This window comes from Moschus berezovskii, chromosome 4 (genome assembly GCF_049115385.1).
Source record: "Moschus berezovskii isolate FMDL1 chromosome 4, NW_MosBer_1.0, whole genome shotgun sequence".
Taxonomy (NCBI): Eukaryota; Metazoa; Chordata; class Mammalia; order Artiodactyla; family Moschidae; genus Moschus; species Moschus berezovskii.
In genome coordinates this window covers 103,574,380-103,591,614 of record NC_142463.1, presented here as the reverse complement: position 1 = coordinate 103,591,614, position 17,235 = coordinate 103,574,380, and the positions used below count along the sequence as shown (strand labels likewise).

At 46.7% G+C, this 17,235-nt stretch overlaps 1 long non-coding RNA gene and 2 other non-coding genes across 3 annotated transcripts; 1 reads left to right on the top strand and 2 right to left on the bottom strand.

The window, feature by feature from the left end:
* The first annotated feature begins 2,229 nt into the window (after positions 1-2,229).
* Positions 2,230-2,301, top strand: TRNAE-UUC (transfer RNA glutamic acid (anticodon UUC)). Its single transcript has one exon. It is a non-coding gene; the product is annotated as a tRNA-Glu (tRNA).
* A 7,378-nt stretch (positions 2,302-9,679) lies between these two features.
* Positions 9,680-10,760, bottom strand: LOC148778160 (uncharacterized). Its single transcript, XR_016037130.1, has 3 exons — positions 10,335-10,760; positions 10,104-10,237; positions 9,680-9,910 (listed from the first exon to the last, which is right to left on the bottom strand). It is a non-coding gene; the product is annotated as an uncharacterized LOC148778160 (long non-coding RNA).
* Positions 9,948-10,019, bottom strand: TRNAE-UUC (transfer RNA glutamic acid (anticodon UUC)). Its single transcript has one exon. It is a non-coding gene; the product is annotated as a tRNA-Glu (tRNA).
* Positions 10,761-17,235: the final 6,475 nt, after the last annotated feature.

Below are 17,235 nucleotides of genomic sequence, written 5' to 3'. Positions count from 1 at the left end.
TGTTAGGCAAACGTGATAAACACCAGAGTAGGGAAACCACGTGAGTACCAATGCCTAATGACAGCTCCAAGAAGCGAACTTGTCGCCAAGACTGGCCCACCAAAATTTTTTAAAGAAAAAGGATCCTGGGAGCACCTTCGATCCCTCAAGCACGTCGATTGTGGCTTCCGAGAGGCCTTCCTTAGGGTTAGGGTTCCACGCCTCCCCCGAAGCGAGGTCCCTGGGGCCCCCACGTCCAACTGAGTCTCCAGTTCCTCAGCCTCGCACCAGAGACCAGCGATCGCTCCACTGAATCCCCATCTCCCAGAAGCCGCAGGAGCTGGGAGTGATGGGCACGTCTGAGCCGCAAGCCACCTGGACGCCCTTCAGTGTAGATGCCGCCCCTCCCCTGATGCGGACAGCACAGTCGGTCGGTCAGTGCTCTTGGCTCTCGGAAATGAGCGGTGTTTCAAATTCACCTGGGAACCAGAGGCCCGGCCCTCCCCTCTGCTCCCAAGCTCTTGATCCGCGCTCTCTTGCCTTGCAGCCCTTGGCCGCAGCCCTTCTTCCCCGACGTCCGCGGCAAACGGGGTTCCTCAGGTTCCTGCCGCTGTGGCTTATTCTAGTTGTCCAATATAGTTCAAGACTTTCATCACGCTTTCACATTTAGCATGAAGCGCAGCAAAGGCTGAAGACTCAGGTCTTTTGTCTGTTTGAAAATAGAGAGCATCAACGCGGGCCGAGGCTTTCTTCCCTGCCTGTATTGAATTCGCTCGCAGACCAGGACCCGCATAAAGCCACGGGGGAGCCAGGCTCGGTCCACACAGATCTCAAGGTCGTTCATTCCGCCCTCATTGTATCTGAGATTCTTCGTGAGAAAAAGTTTTGTTTTACCTTTTACAATGCCTGAAACGCCTTTTATAATTTTCCAATTCAACAGGTCATGAAGTAAGAATTTTAACCTAGGACAACAGAGGCCAAGGCAATTTCCCCAGAAAGCTGGTGTCTGGAGGGGTTTCCGTGTTCACCTCACAGCAAGAAGTTTCTTTTTGCTGAAAAACTTAATGCAGTGTTTGTTGTCTGTGTGTCTGTCTGCCTCTGGTTTCCTATAGAAGTAAAGGGTAACAAGCTTGGGGATGCAGTGCGTTTCCTCCCGCAGTGGTTTTTCTTCTTTTCTTAGTGCGGCTGTCACCGCGTTTCCTTCAGGTCTGAGGTTCAGGGGTCCGACCCCGAGGGAGGCGCGGGCCGCATGCGCACCGGCCCCCAGACCGCGGGGCTCCGCCTGGTTCCGCGTGGACTCCGAGTGCAGTCGAGGGTGCGACCGCGCGGCAGCATCCTCACCAGCGCTGGAGCCTGAAGTCCCCAAAGAGGCGGACTTGAAAGCAGCTTTAGATCAGGACGTTACATGAGATCCCCCTGCTTTCCTCCCACCCAGGTCCTAGTTTTCACCTCTCACGTCCAGCCAGAGGAGCGGATCTCGGTCTTTCGGTCCGGCCCTGCGCGCTGCCCTTCCACGTAGACTGGACGAGGGGGCGGCGGTTCTTTCCCCGACAGAGGAAGGGGAGAGAGGGACCACCTTTCTCGGGAGAGTCGTTTGCCCGAGTCCAGGGTCGTGAAAAGGAGGGACTGGGACTGTGTGGGCCGAAGTAAACATGGACCGAGAGGCAAAGGCCGAGTTCTGACTGGTTGGATGCGAGTCTGGGGAAAGCGCGGCGTCAGGGACAACTGGAGGTCTGGGCCCAGGGAGCTGGAGCCGGCGTCATCCCAGGCGGGAGAACTGCAGGGCGGCAGGGCGTGGGGGAAGACCGGACGGAATCCAGGCCTGGGCGTGGAGCCTTGTTCGCAAGCGTTTTCCATCCAGCCCCTCCGGTTCCTGCACCCGCCAGCAGTCTTTTGCGACCTTGGGGATCCCGAGGTCTCACCTGCGCGGCTGCCCTCCCGCCTCTCTTGCCCCCGCCCCGGCGACCTGCTCTCCACGCGCGCGCGCCGGGAAAGGCGCGTCTCCAGGGCAGCTGTGAGGGGCGCCGGGACCGGGCAAGTCGTGGGGACTTGAACAGCAGGCAGACCTCGCGGGCGCGTCATGCTGTCCCGCAGAGCGACGGCATTTGGTGTGGGGCTCCTCATTTGGGGAAAGCAAATCTTCGGGTACAATTGCTTGGAGGGAAGTGAGGGACTCAGAACTCGAGGGCGAGAGACACCACACTCTCTTTTCAGGATTCCTATCATGACTTATGACACACCCTACGTAGCTCCCTGGTGGTCTAGTGGCTAGGATTCGGCGCTTTCACCGCCGCGGCCCGGGTTCGATTCCCGGTCAGGGAAACCGTGTACTTTTGCTTTCATCTCCGCGAAGAGTTTTCACTTGCTCCCTGTGGCTCAGACAGTAAAAATCTGCCCGCAATGCAGGAGACCTGAGTTTGTATCGCTAGGTAGGGAAAATACCCTGGAGCCGGGAATGGCAACCCACTCCAGTATTCTGACCTGGAAATTTTCAAGGACAGAAGGGCCTGGCCTGCTACACTTCCATTTTCCACAAGTGTGGTGCACCCCAGTGTCCCCATGCAGTAAAATCTCTGCATTGAATCCTTAAGTCAGTGAGATTGGGCCGAAAATCCAGGGCATCTCCCAGAGTGGTAGGGGGAAATGTGAGGAGCAGCCTGGACAGCCCTTCACCTCCACTCCTCCTTTCATCTCAGGAACCCAGAATCTCACTTTGAGTGTCCATCTAAAGAGAACTTGGGACCTAAGCACCAATTACTCCTTTAAAAAGAAATACTGGGCACCAATTGCTCCTTTAAAAAGAAAAAGAAAAAAAAAGTTTGAAACCTATAAAATTTTACAAGCATTATATTAATAGTGGTGTTGGAGAAGACTCTTGAGAGTCCCTTGGACTGCAAGGAGATCCAACCAGTCCATTCTAAAGGAGATCAGTCCTGGGTGTTCATTGGAAGGACTGATGCTAAAGCTGAAACTCCAATACTTTGGCCACCTCATGCGACGAGTTGACTCACTGGAAAAGACTCTGATGCTGGGAGGAATTGGGGGCAAGAGGAGACGGGGACAACAGAGAATGAGATGGCTGGATGGCATCACCGACTCGATGGACATGAGTTTGAGTGAACTCCGGGAGTTGGTGATGGACAGGGAGGCCTGGCGTACTGTGATTCATGGGGTCGCAAAGAGTCAGACATGACTAAGCAACTGAACTGAAGTACTATATTAATAGTATATATTCTTCACTTCCCCGGTGCCTCAGACAGTAAAGAATCTGCCTGCAATGTGGGAGACCTAGATTTGATCCCTGGGTCGGGAAGTTCCCCTGGAGAAGGGAATGGCTACCCATTCTAGTATTCTTGCCTGGAGAATGCTACGGACAGAGGAGACTGGCGGGCTACAGTCCATGGGGTCTCAAAGAGTCGGACACTGCTAACCCTCTCACTTTCATTCTTCACCTAAGTGAACAGTTAACATTTTCCCACATCTGCTTTCTCTCTCTCTCTCCATGTACATGATTTATTCCACCATTTGAAAGGAACTTGCAGACATCTCAAAGTCACTCTTTGGGCCCCTGTTTCTCCCTTCCTTTGACATGTCCCTCAAAACCAGCTTTTGCAGGACCTGTTCTCCAAGGCCAGGGGAAGAGTTTGCCCTTTTGCCCCATTCTCCGTAGGCTATAAAAGCTTCAGGTGAAAATTTATTCTGCTCTTCTGATAGCGTAGGCCAGGCAGACCTAGAGCTTTTAGAAGGAACAGGACTAGGCTAGCATCCCCTCAGACCTGCTGCCCTGTGGACTTTGCTTAGTTGCTTTAGTACGCTGTGGGGTCTTGGGTTAGACTGAGTGCTGGAACTACTCACCTTGGGAGAGACCCTTCAAGAAAGTGCAGCTGCCTCCTTGGTTCTAGCCTGGCTCTCTGTGTCCTGCCAGAATATTTTATGTTTATAACAAATTACTTTACTCACTTCCCTCTCACTCCTCCTCCTTCCCCTCTGGTAACCATTACTCTGTTCTCCGCACTGATGTGCTTGTTTTTGTATGATTTGGTTTGTTCATTCATTAAAACATTTTAAAAATTCCATATATGAGTGAAATCACATAGTATTTGTATTTATTTTCTTACTTCACTTAGCGTAATACCCTCAAGTCCATCCATGTTGTAGCAAATGGCAGATTTTGTTTTTCTTAAGGCCAAGTAGTACTGCATTGTGTATGTACGTCATGTTTTCCTTATCCATTCGTTTGTTGATAGACACTTGGGTTGTTTCTATATTTTGACTATTGTAAATCATGCTGTGATGTACATATGGGTGTATATATCTATTCCAATTAGTGGTTTTGTATTTTATAGGTAAAGACCCAGAAGTGGAATAGCTGGAACATATGGCTGTTTTATTATTAATTTTTAAAGGAATCTCTACACTTTTTCCATAGTGGATGCACCATTTTAATTTCTACCAACATTGTAAATGCTTCTGACTTCACAAAAAACTGAAGAATCTTTCCTGTGGTGGGAGGATGAAGGGAGCAAGTGGTAAATTATCTCCTCAAAAGTAGGGGATAATTCTCAAGAGCTTTCCAGAGTTGTCTGAATCACTGTTGTCAGGTAGATGGCTGCCTTGTAATAATGGTGCTTAGTCTTTTTTTTTTTTTTTTAAGATAATCTCGTTAAATGTTTTAAAAATATTTTGGGAATGTCTTTTTTAAGGATCTGGCAGTACACAACATTGTTCTACTCTAAAATCACCCTGGAACTGCTAAAGGATTTTCATATATTTAGATTACTTAACACTTACTTACTGAACCCATGCTTTAACAACCCAAGAAACAAGGGTGCTTGACCCTGTCCTGTCCTGGTCTTGAATGGTCCTGGCTCCAGTCTGGGGTATCTTGATTTGTGGTTCATATTCAACTGTGCTTCTCTCCAACATGGGTTAGTGACCAAGCTTCAACAGCCAGGATTCCAGAGGAATCCAGGGACACATTTGATGGGGTTTTTTCTTGCCCTTCCATAGACGTTGAAAAAAAAAGGATATGTGAAAGTCTTTCACAAAAGCAGTTTCTATCTGCTTTCCATCTGAGATATTTTCCTATAAGAAGAACCTGTAGTGGGAATTCCTAATAATGTACTTTCACAACCTTGAGAAATTCCACAGAAATAGCATCTGGAAAAACAGCATATATTAAGAAATTATGTTAATGATTACCTTTCATGTTTTTCTTAAGAATAATCTCCTTGTTACAAACCCCAAGGCCAGACCCAGAATGGAGTATAACTGGGATCATGAAAGCATGGACCTTGGAACACTGGGTTGACATCAGGCATGAATGCTGCCTGCTGCTCCTGCTAAGTTGCTTCAGTCATGTCCAACTCCGTGCGACCCTATGGACAGCAGCCCACCAGGCTCCTCCGTCCACAGGATTCTCTAGGCAAGAATACTGGAGTGGAGTGGGTTGCCGTTTCCTTCTCCAGAACACTGCCTATGCACTTGCTAATTGTTCCAAAGACTAGCCCAGAAGGGAACGGCCTGGGGTAAACACAAGGAGATCTGGACTATGTCAGTGTAGTCCATGACATTTAGGGGTACGTGATTAACACAGCATGTGTCTTGAGAAAGATAAGATCTGAGATAGTCTTGTAGTTTGCAATTAGGACTAAACGCTGGACTCAGAGTGGACTCTGTACCTCAGTCCAATAGAGGCTGCAGGTCCCCTGACCCACTGCACCAGATTTCGTTTTCTGTCTTCATTCTCGTCACTTGCTCCCAGGCCATTCGGGCAACAGGAACCAACTAAGGGGATAAAGAACCTGAAGTCAAAAGAAGTATAGTCACCAAGGCAGTCTGTGTTTTCTGGACCTTGGTCCTCCACTAGGTGGTAGCCCAGTAATGTGAATAGTTTGCACTTGGCCTCATGGCTGGTCTTTTGCTCAATTCAAGCATGTAATCAGGAGCTGACTTTGATAAGAGATTTACCATTTTAAAACAGCCAAATGCCCTGAGACCTTCAGGCTTGGCTATGGAATTGTTTAAAACATGAAGACCTGGTTAGACTATTAGACTTGAAATCTGATGAAACAGAACAAAGGAAAGAGACAAGAGCCAGAGGGAGCTCCCATTTCTGAGGGAAAGCAAGAAAGAAACACTGAAGCTTAAGAGAAATGAGCTGGCAGAGCAATGAAATGAAGGGGAATAAAGGGTGGTGGAGGGGAGGAGTCCCACTGATCTTGGCTTGCACAGAACTCTGTCACGCCTCTGATCTGTGCATGTGCCCTAACTCCTGCAGGCAGCATCCAGGAGCTCCCAGATTCGAGGGGTGAAAACTTTCAACTGGTATTCTGTTTTCAAATTAGGAGATTTGAGATTCTGACTCTTGACTGAGATGTGGGATGCTAATCCAGATGTGAAAATCCTGGGTCCTTGCTTCCAGGGAAAGGCAATACAGGCCCCAAGCAGAAGCCTATGCTCTCCTTCTGCTGAAGCACTGTCTTAATTCTTTCTAGAGATATTGCTCCTGGTATATGATGCAGTTGAATTTTGGACATCACATAGTCTAAATTTGGAGCATTGAATTCAGGAGAGGGTGGGGCACTACAATGGACCGCTTGCCTCAATGTGAAAACTGTTCATTCAAAAACTGGGTAGAATCATCTCTTTTTTGGAAAGACACTGCTGTACTCTTTTCAGAACGGTTTTGTTTGAAAATACAAGAAATATAAAGACATTCTTGGATCCCAAAGGAAACCTGGAGATAGATCTAAGCTCATTGAACTAAGCAAGAGTTGGAAACAGGTTTGGAGCACACCAATCAGCCTTCCAAGGATACACAGTTACAAAGAACTAAATTCTGCCAACCTAAGAAAACTACTCTAAGGGCAAATTTTACCTTTAATTCCCAGAGCTTTGGATGAAAATATTTCTTTTCTGTCCACCAACACTCTACTAATTAGGGCTTTTGGTTATTTGATTTAAGTGATAAGGGCAAAGAGGATGAGATCACTGCTGAAATGACAGCAAAAGTCAACCATGTAGGGAATCTACCTGAAAAGACTCAATAGGGAGCTTTGATTGCAAGTAGGTTCATGCTCCAAACCCACTTAGCTGATAGCCCAAGGGACTGAAAGTCTTCGTACCACACTCTGAAATGTGCCTATGAGAACCTAGGCTAGTGTTTCTTTCATCCTCTGCTCTTTCAAACCACTCTAGCTCTGGAGGTCTCAGGAGGTTTCAGACATTGGAGACATGACTGAGGAAGTCATGTCACAGAACAGTTTGGGGGCTCAGGAGAACACCTGTTAGTTAAATGATTTCAAGGCCAGACTGAGTCAACTGCCCTCCCATAATTTGCTCCTTACCTCCTTCAGAATGAAAGTTTCTGCATATGCCAACTACAAATGGGGAGGTGGAAACATTACTTCCCTTTATTGGAAGTGACATGTCTTATGGACTCAGAAGCCTCCTTCCAGCCAGTTTTAACTGTCATTTCTCCTCAGCACCATGGTGAGTGTAAAAGCTTCCATTTAGCTTAATACCCAGATGCCAGCAGTGTTACTTCAAATTTCTCTTTGTCAGAAAAGCAAATATTTAAGTGTTACTTTTCTAATTTTTTTTTAACAAAAAAAATCCTGGGATGGACAAAAAAAATGCTCTTCTTTGAGTTGATTTCTATCCAGGGAAGAAGTCTGTAATGTCAACAATAATACAATTCTCCATTTACCTCTGTTCCTGAGAGAGGGGGCTGGGGGTTTGAAGAAGGAAATGCTGCAGAGGAGGGCACAAATAAATGGAAATCTAAGGAGAGGAAGTAGAGGAATGGTAGGACAAGTGGGACATAAAACTGAGGCCTCCATGGTAGTTTAAGTCTTGCTTTGTTTCACTGAAAATAAATGCCTGATTAATATATGGGCAGGAGGAAGTAAGAAGTGCTTTTTAATTTGTATATGTGGGCACAAGAAAGTGGTGTGGGACCAGAAATCCGTAACTTCAGTACGCTGGAGTCCCGAGTCATCTTTGTTTGGTGCCACTGTTCTACTGTGCTTAGTATTGCTGTAGTGATACCCTTGGTTAGAACTGAGTGATAAGTGCAGTGGGTCCCCTCCTACACTCTTGGTAGGAATGTAAATTGGTATAGCCACTTAGGAGAACAGAATGCAGGTTCCTTAATAAACTAAAAAAGCAGAGCAAAGGCTAACAGTTATATCAAGAGAACACACTGGTCATAGCAAAGACCCTTTTCCAGCAACACAAGAGATGACTCTACACAAGGACATGACCGAATGGTCAATTCTGAAATTAGATTGATTATACTCTGCAGCTGAAGATGGAGAAGCAATATACAATCAGCATAAACTAGTCGCGGAGCTGACTGTGGCTTAGATCATCAGCTCCTTACTGCAAAATTCAGGCTTACCTTGATGAAAATAGGGAAAACCACTAGGCCATTCAGGTATTACCTAAATCAAATCCTTTTTGTCACACAGTGGAGGTGACAAATAGATTCAAGGGGTTAGATCTGATAGACAGAGTGCCTGAAAAACTATGGATAGGAGTTTGTCACATCATATAGGAGGCAGTGACCAAAACTGCCTCCTATAGAAAGGAGAATCTCAAAGAAAAAGAAATGCAAGAAGGCAAAATGGTTGTCTGAGGAGGCTTTACAAATAGCTGAGGAAAGAAGAGAAGTAAAAGGCAAAGGAGAAAGGGAAAGATATACCTGAATGCAGAGTTCCAGATAATAAATAGCAAGGAGAGATAAGAAAGCCTTTTTTAGTGAACGATGCAAAGAAACAGAAGAAAAAAATAGATTGGGAAAGACTGGAGATCTCTTCAAGAATAATGGAGAGATCAAGGGAACAAAAGGACAGAAACAATAAGGATCTAACAGAAGAAGCAAAAGAGAATAAGAAGAGGTGGCAAGAAAACACAGAAGAACTATACAAAAAAAGTCTTAATGACCAGGATAACCACAGTGGTGTGGTCACTCACCCAGAGCCAGACATCTTGGAGTGTGAAGTCAAGTGGGCCTTAGGAAGCATCGCTAAGAACAAAGCTAGTGGAGGTGATGGAATTCCAGCTAAACTATTTAAAAGCCTAAAAGATGATAAAGGTCCAAATAGTCAAAGCTATGGTTTTTCCAATAATCATGTACTGATGTGAGAGTTGGACCTAGAGAAGGCTGAGCACCAAAGAATTGATGCTTTTGATCTGTGGTATTGGAGAAGACTCTTGAGAGTGCCTTGGACTGCAAGGAGACCAAACCAGTCAATCCTAAAGGAAATTGATCCTGAATATTCATTCGAAGGACAGATGCTAAAGCTGAAGGTCCAAACCTTTGGTTACCTAATGTGAAGAGTCAACTCACTGGGAAAGACCCTGATGCTGGGAAAGATTGAAGACAGGAGAAGGGGGCAATAGAGGATGAGATGGCTAGATAGTATGACTGATTCAAAGGACAGAAATTTGAGCAAACTCCTGAAGATAGTGAAGGACAGGAAACCTGGCATGCTTCAGTCCATGAAATCACAGAGTCAGATATGACTTAGAGACTGAACAACAACAGCAGAGCTACATTGCTTTCTTCATCTTTGCAGGAATTGATAAAAAACATCAAATGTGTGGGTAAAGGTGGCACAAAGAATATGTCTCTATATAATAACTCCAAATGAGTACAATGGCAACATTCCAAGCTATGAAAAATGAACGTGTTTATATTTAATTTAAACTTAAACTCGTGCGGCTAAGTCTCTTCAGTAATGTCCGACTCTGCACCCCTGTGGACTGTGGCCCACCAGGTTCTGCTGTCCATGGGATTCTTCAGGCAAGAATTCTAGAGTGGGTTGCCATGCCCTTCTCCGGGGGATCTTCCCAACCCAGGGATGGAACTCGCGTCTCTTATGTCTCCTGCGTAGGCAGGCGGGTTCTTGACTACTAGTGCCACCTGCAAAGCCACAAAAAACAAAACAGAAAAATATACATTCCCTGGCCGGGAATTGAACCCGGGCCTCGGCGGTGAAAGCGCCAAATCCTAGCCACTAGACCACCAGGGAACTACGTGATGGAAAGGAATTAATTTTAAAGGAATATGTAAAGGGGTTAATAAATAGCAATACAAACAATGGACGGAAACTCACCGTTGAAAGGAACCCGGAGGGCAACGATCAAATGACTCTGTTCTTTCGATCCTGGTTTCATAGAGACCTACCTGTTTTCCTCCAGAGCCAACATTCTTTTGTGAGGATCAACGATAATCATGTCTTAGGTTAGCCTGTTGAGAAGATACAGGTGACAAGGAGAGTAACGGAGTCCTAGTTTCAAGTTTTCAAGAAAGAATGTACAACGCAGACATAACCGCAAATCCTTACATTACGTCCTAAAATAGGAGGCAAAGGCGTCTGTGGGTGGGCACGAACCACCAACCTTCCAGTTAGGAGCCAAACGCGCTACCCGATTGCGCCACAGAGACTCTGAAGCAACCAGCTCTGTCGCCTACCTCCCCCCAACTTCATCCGGCAGAAAGCACGCAGGCCTTCCACTCTAGGGGGAGCTCCCTGCTTTTAGCAGGACAGCAGTACCCGCTCCAAGGCCTATGAAAACGGGAGGAGCCCGTGGGGAAGCCGGAAGTCGGGCATTCCAAAGGCAGAAGTCCAGCCGAACGTCCCTGGCGCGCCTGGCTCCCCCCACGCTGCAGACGCAGCGCCCCGGGCCTGAGCCGAGGAGGACCCGGGGGAAGCTGAACGCCCGGTGGGCTCAGTAGTGGTTCTTTTCTCCGCCTTCATCTGACCTCCTGAGCCGCGCTGCCCTCCCTCGGCTAGGTTGCGGTCGGTGGGCGTGAGCCGGAAGAAGGCGTTGGGGAGGATCGGTCAAATGGGGAAATGTAACGAGGAGGAGAGGCAAGGTCAAAGCAAAGATACTTCCCAAGAGACCTGTTTTGAGACGCGAGCTGGACGAGATGAGAAATGCATCAGAATGGGAAGAGAATAACGAAAGGAAGACGTGACGGAAACGCAGGAGTACTTGACGGTTGTTCAACGAAACAGCTATACTAAAATGTAGGAGCTTATGGACATAGTTTACTGACAGCGTAGTGGTGCACTATGATCGTATAGTGGTTACTACTCTGCGTCGTGGTAGCAGCAACCTCGGCTCGAATCCGAGTCACGGCGGTGTTTATTTCTTTTGCATTGTATCTACAACAGCTCTTTAGTCACCAAACGGAGTAAGGTCAGGAGAACGGAAGTCAACCCAATGGTGCTCTAGGCTGAAGCACTCTGGACTTGATCCAGGTGTCACCATTTACGAGAAAATATCTAAAGATCAGTTTCAAACTCTAAATGAGTCTTGTGTGTAGCTTCCACGAAAGAAATTGTGTACTCAAACAAGAATCTTTGTGTGTGTGTGTAGAAATATTTCACGGAGAAGGCAATGGCAACCCACTCCTGTACTCTTGCCTGGAAAATCCCACGGCCCGGGGAGCCTGGTAGGCTGCAGTCCATGGGGTCGCTAAGAGTCAGAGACGACTGAGCGACTTCACTTTCACTTTTCACTTTCACGCATTGGAGAAGGAAATGGCAACCCACTCCGGTGTTCTTGCCTGGAGAATCCCAGGGACGGGGGAACTTGGTGGGCTGCCGTCTATGGGGTCGCACAGAGTCGGACACGACTGAGCGACTTAGCAGCAGCAGCAGAAATATTTCAAACAGCAGTAAGGCTTTTTTACACAAAACAGAATAGAATTTAAATAAAGAATTTATAATATACTCCAATCCAGTCATTGTCTTCACTGGATTCCCTGACATCCTACCCACAATTTTTATCCTAAAAGGAAATTATTAAAATGTGTTCACAGAACAAAGTATGCAAAACAGTAAAGGGAGGTTATTAGAATATTGCAATGTGTAATCATTACCAGAATCACGACAGAGAAAATATTTTTGTCATTCAAGCGTGGCACTTTGATACACTTACCAGATAATGCCCACCCATCCCCTACTACTTTAAACAATTCTAATGTCAACTATCGCCAATTAGGCTTTGTTCCTTCTCCAAGTTCAAGTGAATGCGTGTACAGTTTTCTATCTAGCTATTATCAATCAACATTATGTTATATATATATATATGTATATATCTGTGTGTATTTGCGTTTCTCACACCTTAATTTGGTGTTAATGATAAGCATTACACTAACATAAAACTACTTCACATATGATGAACACTGGGGTGATTTCAAGCTACATTATTGGGAAAGGCTAATATGAATGCCTTCCTACTATAACTTTCTTGTGTAACTTCACAAGTTATTTGAGAATAAATGTCTGTTAAAGATAAGGGAGCCAAGGACAAAAAATTGTCCAGGAAAGCAACACCAGTGACCTTCTATGCTGGAGTAAGGGAGTGAAGGGGAACAGTGAGGCAAGTCAGAGGAAAGTGGAATTTTTACTGCCAGTGAAGGGCCTAGCATCGTCAATCATTCCTCCACTCTCCAAGGTTCACTGAAGGAAGAATGGCCCATGGAATCATTATTCCAAAGCGGTTTAGTGCACAGTCTGGACTCTACAGAAGTATTTTCTGGGCATCTCTTCTGTAAGAGTGGACCCGTAGGATTTCTTGCTGTTCCCTAAGAAGCAGTGGGAGAGACACCAGCCTGGTCAAGCCCCTAGGCTGTGCCACCCAAGCCCTCAAGGGGGAGCATCATTCTGGGCCTTCGTGTCAGTCAAGAGAACCAACAAAGCAAGAGGTTGCCTCTAGCCACCACAAGTTCTCTGTCCTCCTGTTGCTAGAAAACATTGATTCAACTCCTTCCCCAAGCACTAGAGGTGTGTTGGGACATTTTGCTTGTTGGGAGATTTCTGCTTGTTGGGAGACGTGGCTTACACTCCCCAAGAACACAGCTGGTATGGGGAAGGGAAAGGGAGAAGGGAAAGCCATATGAGACGCGTTAGAATTGGCTAGGCCTGGAAGGGAAAGTGTCCATTGGTCCGGAGAGCCTCTGGCCTCCTTGTTCCTGGAAGTGGTGCCTCTACTGCCCCCACCTGACCCACTTGGCCCCAAAGGTATGAGGACTCAGGGCCACATTTCCCATGTTTTTCCACAAACCCTGAGGTGTGGCTTCTCTCTTGTTGGTGCCTGCCAGCCAGCCCTCAAGGGCTCCGCAAGCAAGTGCCAAACCCAATGGGTGGGGAACCTGCATGCAAAGACAGCACAATAAGGAGGCTTGGCAAAAGAAGTAGGACCCATCTACACACATTGGTCATGAAACAGGAGGGCCATGAAAATACAGGTGCTTACCCTAACTCCCAGGCAGTTGAGTACACGGAGTGGTGTGGCTCTTGCCCTGGGTCAGCATAGCAAATGAGGTGTTATGGAAGAGGTGTCATTTGCCATGAACCAAGGGATATCAGGAGAGAGCGGCAACTCACACCCCCCACTAGCACCACGTCCCTCCCACGGGTGGGGAAATCACAGCCATCAGCTTCCACAAGTACAACAGACAAGGCTTACACCCTGGGAAACCACCTTCAAGACCATGGCATCTGTCTTGCAAGGTAACTAGGGGCACAAAACCTGTAGGCACAGTGCAGCCCCTGACCCCTCCAGGGTTCACTTGGGGGTCACCACCCTCCCCTCCACCTGCCCTTCGCTATACTTCTAAACTGCTTTCCCCAAAGGAATTCAAGAGAATGCCCTCCGATTCTCTCCCACCCACCCCCACACCCTCTCCCACACACAGGAGAACCCATAGCCCACCCACCAGAAGGATGGACCCACAGCCTCAGCACTGTCTCACATGCTCCACCCGTTGCCTCTGCATCCTTGGTCTACATCACCCCCCCTCCCCTGTCCCTGCTCTCTTCTTGCCCTACAGTGAAAGCAACATTTGCCCCAACAGGTCTTTAGCTTGAGTGTCCAAGGGAGAGAGGAAAACATCCTCTCTGCAGGGCAGAGACCATGGGAAGTTGAATTAAGAGCAGCTGGAGAAGTTGCCCAGATCACCATCCTTTTGGTATTCTGGCATCGATCTTTATACCCAACTTCTGATTATGGTGCTGGTAATAATTTTGCATTTGTGGTAGTGAGATGAATTGAAAAGTCAAGTTACTCAGGGAAATCAATATAAATTGAATGAAAGAGAATATTTTAAAAATATATTCCACTCTTGCTCAACTGACAAGTGCATGGAGATGGCAAAGACCTGGGAGTCCAGGTGTGTAGGCTGGTGCTGTGCTAGTCATTGATCTATACCTGTTGCTGCTCCATACACCCAGAGTCTGGGTCTCTTGTCTCAAGAGATGTCTGGGGAGGATCTACCTGCACTGTGGCAATGGACTTTTTCACCCAGTTTCCTTCTGGGAAGGCTAAGCCGATGTCTTACTGAATCACAAAGGAAGATATCTTAATAACCAAAAGTTATAAGACAATAATCTTGATGTTTTTATTTATTAGGGAAATTCACATTAATACTATAAGAAGGTATCATCACACAGCCTCCAGCACGGTTATGTTTAAAAGAATTAGTACACCAAATGCTGACATGAATGTGGAGCAACTGCAACCATAGTTGCTGGTTTTGAAACCATTCTAGGGCCCTGTTTATCAGTTTCTAATAAAGTTAAACTTGCAGCTACTCCATGACCCAGCAGTAGCAGTACTTCTGTGAATGCAAAAGTACACAAAAAAGACTGGTACAGAATATTCATCAAAACACCAACAATATTCATCAATAACAATAACACCAAAATTAATACAATAGTACCAAAATTAAGACGTGATATACACAATAATATCTGGAGAAGGGCATGGCAACCCACTCCAGTATTCTTGCCTAGAGAATCCGTGGACAGAGGAGCCCGGTAGGCTACAATCCACAGGGTCACAAAGAGTCAGACATGACTGAACTGACTTAGCATGCACGCACATGTACACAATAATACAGATATGCTTAATGAAAATAATATTTTAAAAGTCAGATACAAAAAAATGTACATTCATTCATTTAAATTTCAGTAGCAATGGCAACCCACTCCAGTGTTCTTGCCTGGAGAATCCCAGGGACGGGGGAGCCTGGTGGGCTTCCGTCTATGGGGTCACACAGAGTCGGACACGACTGAAGTGACTTAGCAGCAGCAATAGTAACCTCTGCAATAGACTTCACAATAGCAATTAACTAATTGAGATTGGGTAACAAGTGCCTGGAAAGGGGCTCAGAGGACATTTCTGGGATGATGGCTATTTTCTATAACTTGATCTGGGTGATGATTATGTTTGGTGTAGACCATGACAACTAGTTTCCATTTTATACAAACTTGTTCTCATTTAGTGTAAAAACCCTCACTGGTATTTGAATGATCTTTAACAGCAAAATGGCTAAGCTCAGACAAGGTCCCCTAAGAGGCAGTATTTCACCCTTAGGGACATTTCTTGCTCAATAGTGAGACAAGCAATCGATGTTGGTTTCACTTTGACCAGCCACTGGCAGGTTTGTGTGCTATGGGACTTAGTCCTCTTCTTGTGGCATTACGCTGTGTGGCCAGGAGTAAATTCTGCTCTCTGACTGCTTCTTAAGGGGTCTAGTTGCTGTAACTTGGATTTGTACTGGGGGTAATTGAAAGATTGTTGCTGAACCACGAAAGACGCTGGGATTCTTGTCCTCTGGAGAAGAACCCAATCCAGGCCCAGAGACAAGGCTTGATCACTCAGAGCTTTTGTGTAATAAAGTTTTATTAAAGTATAAAAGAGAGAAAGCTTCTGACATAGACATCAGAAGGGGGCAGAAAGAGTACCCCCCTGCTAGTCTTTAGCTGGATGTTATATAGCTACTAGCAGTCTGCTAATTAAAGAAAAGAAATGTCTCAAAACTCAGAGAATGGCACCAGGTGAGTCATCCTGAGACATAAAATGATCGGCATGAATCTTGAAGAAAGGCAGATTTCCATGCAAATATAGTTTCATTAACATAGATTAGGAGAACAATGTATAACATACTGGTTTGTCAAGTCGGTTCTGAGTCTAAGGTAAATACATAGTACATTAACATAGCTTAAGACAAACATTTCCGTAAGAAAAATGCATTGGTTAGCTCAAGGTTTGAGAAAAGTTAAGTTCAGGTGGAACCAGGTGTCATTATGGCAACACAGAATTTTAAGAGAAACCTCTTTTTAAATTTGTATAGAGAAGGTGAAAAAAATGTAACATTAGTTTGTTTCCTCCTGCCCCTTAAGAGAGAAAGAAAAAATGTCTGACCTGGGCAGCCTCTTTCCTCCGTTTGGAGACCTCTGGCCTTCCTGCCTGTTACCCTCTCAGTAATGAAGCCACAACACAGCACTAACCACTATACAGTCTCCATGCACCAGAGGCCCGCAGGTAATTTCTTTGACATAAACACAGCCACGTTATTTTTGCTGTTCAATTCTTAGACGCACATGCTCATGCTTTTCTCTCCTTCATGCCCTTCTCCGGTTCTGCCTCCCTATTCAGCTACTTAAGAAAAACAATTTTCATCTCTCAGGATACGGCCTGTGCCTCACAGGCTTCCTGAGTTGTCTCATCCATGTTTTTGCCAGCTGCTCTCGCACCTTTTCACGTTTCCCCTTTAGACCTGATCTCTTTCTTGCTGCAGCCAAACCGACCACATCACTAAAGAGCTGCCCAGAGGCGAAGATGGTCGAGTACTGCTGCTGGTAAGCCGCTTCAGTCGTGTCCGACTCTGTGCGACCCCAGAGACCGCAGTCCACCAGTCTCCCCCGTCCCTGGGATTCTCCAGGCAAGAACGCTGGAGTGGGTTGCCATTTTCTTCTCCAATGTGTGAAAGTGAAAAGTGAAAGTGAAGTCGTTCAGTCGTGTCCGACTCTTAGCGACCCCATGGACTGCAGCCGACCAGGCTCCTCGGTCCATGGGATTTTCCAGGCAAGAGTACCGGAGTGGGGTGCCGTTGCCTTCTGCTATGGTCGAGTGAACGCGGGGCAAATGCGGAGCCGTCACGGAGTCCACCGAGGGGGTGGGGCGGGAGTCAGCCTCCCTCTGCACCCCCTCGGCTCAGGCTCGGGGCGTCTCCGGGGCGCTGCAGCTGCTGCGGGTGGGGAGCAAGGGGCGGCGGCGAACCTTCGAGTTCGCCTGACGCCCGGCTTCTCCGCGGGAACAACACGCTGCATCGACTCCACCTCTCGGGTTGTCTGAGGCTAGGAACCGGAGCCGCTGTCCTGCGAAAGGCTAGTGGCTGCTCCTGGCAGGGAAGGACCAGTTACTCCTTAGCGACTTATCGTCTTTCGA